Here is a 5,000-nt window from a genome sequence, read left to right as displayed (position 1 = left end):
TTTTGTGCAGCCTTCACATAATATTACCAAGGTTCCCTCAAAATTTCACGAAAAATGCACGAGCCAATTCTGAGATATGAAAATTTGGCTCCTCCGTTGCAACGCTCCGAGCCATCGTTGCAACGGCGGGTGCCTCCGTGGGGGGCAGGGGAGCCCGGCGGCACACCACAACCACAACGTGCTTGCTAGTGTGCCTAGGGGATGGCAAGGCAACGTGCATCTGGCTGGCATTGCGCCCAGCAAGCCTTTGGGCAACTCGAGTTTCAGCATCACGACTCCCCTCCCCCCTATAATAGGCTGCCGAGCCATTACCAAAGTGCCACGGGTAGACGTCCTTTTCCGTGAGGAGACATACTAAAGGAAAGTGCTCTAGAGGTCGAATTTTGACGCCGTTTTTTGCAACAACCTCTAGAAAAATAAGAACTTTCCATCCTCCAAATTTGGTGAATTTACACCGTGCCGATTTTTTTTGACGATTTTTTTACCGCCCGGAATGCCGGAAATTCAAAAAAAATGAAAAACGGAGCAAACCTGCGATTTTTGACCTGGATTTTTTTGTGCAGCCTTCACATAATATTACCAAGGTTCCCTCAAAATTTCACGAAAAATGCACGAGCCAATTCTGAGATATGAAAATTTGGCTCCTCCGTTGCAACGCTCCGAGCCATCGTTGCAACGGCGGGTGCCTCCGTGGGGGGCGGGGGAGCCCGACGGCACACCACAACCACAACGTGCTTGCTAGTGTGCCTAGGGGATGGCAAGGCAACGTGCATCTTGCTGGCATTGCGCCCAGCAAGCCTTTGGGCAACTCGAGTTTCAGCATCACGACACCCCTCCCCCCTATAATAGGCTGCCGAGCCATTACCAAAGTGCCACGGGTAGACGTCCTTTTCCGTGAGGAGACATACTAAAGGAAAGTGCTCTAGAGGTCGAATTTTGACGCCGTTTTTTGCAACAACCTCTAGAAAAATAAGATCTTTCCATCCTCCAAATTTGGTGAATTTACACCGTGCCGATTTTTTTTGACGATTTTTTTACCGCCCGGAATGCCGGAAATTCAAAAAAAATGAAAAACGGAGCAAACCTGCGATTTTTGACCTGGATTTTTTTGTGCAGCCTTCACATAATATTACCAAGGTTCCCTCAAAATTTCACGAAAAATGCACGAGCCAATTCTGAGATATGAAAATTTGGCTCCTCCGTTGCAACGCTCCGAGCCATCGTTGCAACGGCGGGTGCCTCCGTGGGGGGCGGGGGAGCCCGGCGGCACACCACAACCACAACGTGCTTGCTAGTGTGCCTAGGGGATGGCAAGGCAACGTGCATCTTGCTGGCATTGCGCCCAGCAAGCCTTTGGGCAACTCGAGTTTCAGCATCACGACACCCCTCCCCCCTATAATAGGCTGCCGAGCCATTACCAAAGTGCCACGGGTAGACGTCCTTTTCCGTGAGGAGACATACTAAAGGAAAGTGCTCTAGAGGTCGAATTTTGACGCCGTTTTTTGCAACAACCTCTAGAAAAATAAGATCTTTCCATCCTCCAAATTTGGTGAATTTACACCGTGCCGATTTTTTTTGACGATTTTTTTACCGCCCGGAATGCCGGAAATTCAAAAAAAATGAAAAACGGAGCAAACCTGCGATTTTTGACCTGGATTTTTTTGTGCAGCCTTCACATAATATTACCAAGGTTCCCTCAAAATTTCACGAAAAATGCACGAGCCAATTCTGAGATATGAAAATTTGGCTCCTCCGTTGCAACGCTCCGAGCCATCGTTGCAACGGCGGGTGCCTCCGTGGGGGGCGGGGGAGCCCGGCGGCACACCACAACCACAACGTGCTTGCTAGTGTGCCTAGGGGATGGCAAGGCAACGTGCATCTTGCTGGCATTGCGCCCAGCAAGCCTTTGGGCAACTCGAGTTTCAGCATCACGACACCCCTCCCCCCTATAATAGGCTGCCGAGCCATTACCAAAGTGCCACGGGTAGACGTCCTTTTCCGTGAGGAGACATACTAAAGGAAAGTGCTCTAGAGGTCGAATTTTGACGCCGTTTTTTGCAACAACCTCTAGAAAAATAAGAACTTTCCATCCTCCAAATTTGGTGAATTTACACCGTGCCGATTTTTTTTGACGATTTTTTTATCGCCCGGAATGCCGGAAATTCAAAAAAAATGAAAAACGGAGCAAACCTGCGATTTTTGACCTGGATTTTTTTGTGCAGCCTTCACATAATATTACCAAGGTTCCCTCAAAATTTCACGAAAAATGCACGAGCCAATTCTGAGATATGAAAATTTGGCTCCTCCGTTGCAACGCTCCGAGCCATCGTTGCAACGGCGGGTGCCTCCGTGGGGGGCGGGGGAGCCCGGCGGCACACCACAACCACAACGTGCTTGCTAGTGTGCCTAGGGGATGGCAAGGCAACGTGCATCTTGCTGGCATTGCGCCCAGCAAGCCTTTGGGCAACTCGAGTTTCAGCATCACGACACCCCTCCCCCCTATAATAGGCTGCCGAGCCATTACCAAAGTGCCACGGGTAGACGTCCTTTTCCGTGAGGAGACATACTAAAGGAAAGTGCTCTAGAGGTCGAATTTTGACGCCGTTTTTTGCAACAACCTCTAGAAAAATAAGAACTTTCCATCCTCCAAATTTGGTGAATTTACACCGTGCCGATTTTTTTTGACGATTTTTTTACCGCCCGGAATGCCGGAAATTCAAAAAAAATGAAAAACGGAGCAAACCTGCGATTTTTGACCTGGATTTTTTTGTGCAGCCTTCACATAATATTACCAAGGTTCCCTCAAAATTTCACGAAAAATGCACGAGCCAATTCTGAGATATGAAAATTTGGCTCCTCCGTTGCAACGCTCCGAGCCATCGTTGCAACGGCGGGTGCCTCCGTGGGGGGCGGGGGAGCCCGGCGGCACACCACAACCACAACGTGCTTGCTAGTGTGCCTAGGGGATGGCAAGGCAACGTGCATCTTGCTGGCATTGCGCCCAGCAAGCCTTTGGGCAACTCGAGTTTCAGCATCACGACACCCCTCCCCCCTATAATAGGCTGCCGAGCCATTACCAAAGTGCCACGGGTAGACGTCCTTTTCCGTGAGGAGACATACTCAAGGAAAGTGCTCTAGAGGTCGAATTTTGACGCCGTTTTTTGCAACAACCTCTAGAAAAATAAGATCTTTCCATCCTCCAAATTTGGTGAATTTACACCGTGCCGATTTTTTTTGACGATTTTTTTACCGCCCGGAATGCCGGAAATTCAAAAAAAATGAAAAACGGAGCAAACCTGCGATTTTTGACCTGGATTTTTTTGTGCAGCCTTCACATAATATTACCAAGGTTCCCTCAAAATTTCACGAAAAATGCACGAGCCAATTCTGAGATATGAAAATTTGGCTCCTCCGTTGCAACGCTCCGAGCCATCGTTGCAACGGCGGGTGCCTCCGTGGGGGGCGGGGGAGCCCGGCGGCACACCACAACCACAACGTGCTTGCTAGTGTGCCTAGGGGATGGCAAGGCAACGTGCATCTTGCTGGCATTGCGCCCAGCAAGCCTTTGGGCAACTCGAGTTTCAGCATCACGACACCCCTCCCCCCTATAATAGGCTGCCGAGCCATTACCAAAGTGCCACGGGTAGACGTCCTTTTCCGTGAGGAGACATACTAAAGGAAAGTGCTCTAGAGGTCGAATTTTGACGCCGTTTTTTGCAACAACCTCTAGAAAAATAAGAACTTTCCATCCTCCAAATTTGGTGAATTTACACCGTGCCGATTTTTTTTGACGATTTTTTTACCGCCCGGAATGCCGGAAATTCAAAAAAAATGAAAAACGGAGCAAACCTGCGATTTTTGACCTGGATTTTTTTGTGCAGCCTTCACATAATATTACCAAGGTTCCCTCAAAATTTCACGAAAAATGCACGAGCCAATTCTGAGATATGAAAATTTGGCTCCTCCGTTGCAACGCTCCGAGCCATCGTTGCAACGGCGGGTGCCTCCGTGGGGGGCGGGGGAGCCCGGCGGCACACCACAACCACAACGTGCTTGCTAGTGTGCCTAGGGGATGGCAAGGCAACGTGCATCTTGCTGGCATTGCGCCCAGCAAGCCTTTGGGCAACTCGAGTTTCAGCATCACGACACCCCTCCCCCCTATAATAGGCTGCCGAGCCATTACCAAAGTGCCACGGGTAGACGTCCTTTTCCGTGAGGAGACATACTCAAGGAAAGTGCTCTAGAGGTCGAATTTTGACGCCGTTTTTTGCAACAACCTCTAGAAAAATAAGATCTTTCCATCCCCCAAATTTGGTGAATTTACACCGTGCCGATTTTTTTTGCCGATTTTTTTACCGCCCGGAAAGCCGGAAATTCAAAAAAAATGAAAAACGGAGCAAACGTGGGATTTTTGACCTGGATTTTTTTGTGCAGCCTTCACATAATATTACCAAGGTTCCCCCAAAATTTTAGAAAAAATGCACGAGCCAATTATGAGATATGAAAATTTGGCTCCTCCGTTGCAACGCTCCGAGCCATCGTTGCAACGGCGGGTGCCTCCGTTGCAACGAAACCAGCCAACGATGCACCTAACCCAGCATCCGTTGCAACGCACCTTGCCTCCGTTGCAACGCGCCCAGCCAACGTTGCACCGTCCCCTGCCTCCGTTGCAACGCGCCCAGCCAACGTTGCAACGCGCCCTGCCTCCGTTGCAACGCTCCCAGCCAACGTTGCAACGCGCCCTGCCTCCGTTGCAACGTCACCAGCATCCGTTGCAACGCGCCCTGCCTCTGTTGCAACGCGCACGGCCAACGTTGCACCGACCCTAGCATCCGTTGCACTGCCCCCAGCCAACGTTGCAACGCGCCCAGCCAACGTTGCAACGCGCCCTGCCTCCGTTGCAACGTCACCAGCAACCGTGGCAACGCGCCCTGCCTCCGTTGCAACATCACCAGCATCCGTTGCAACGCTCCCAGCCAACGTTGCAACGCGCCCTGCCT

This window comes from Arachis ipaensis, chromosome B7 (genome assembly GCF_059453495.1).
Source record: "Arachis ipaensis isolate K30076 ecotype BB chromosome B7, ASM5945349v1, whole genome shotgun sequence".
NCBI classification, from domain to species: domain Eukaryota; kingdom Viridiplantae; phylum Streptophyta; class Magnoliopsida; order Fabales; family Fabaceae; genus Arachis; species Arachis ipaensis.
This window is presented reverse-complemented; position numbering follows the sequence as displayed.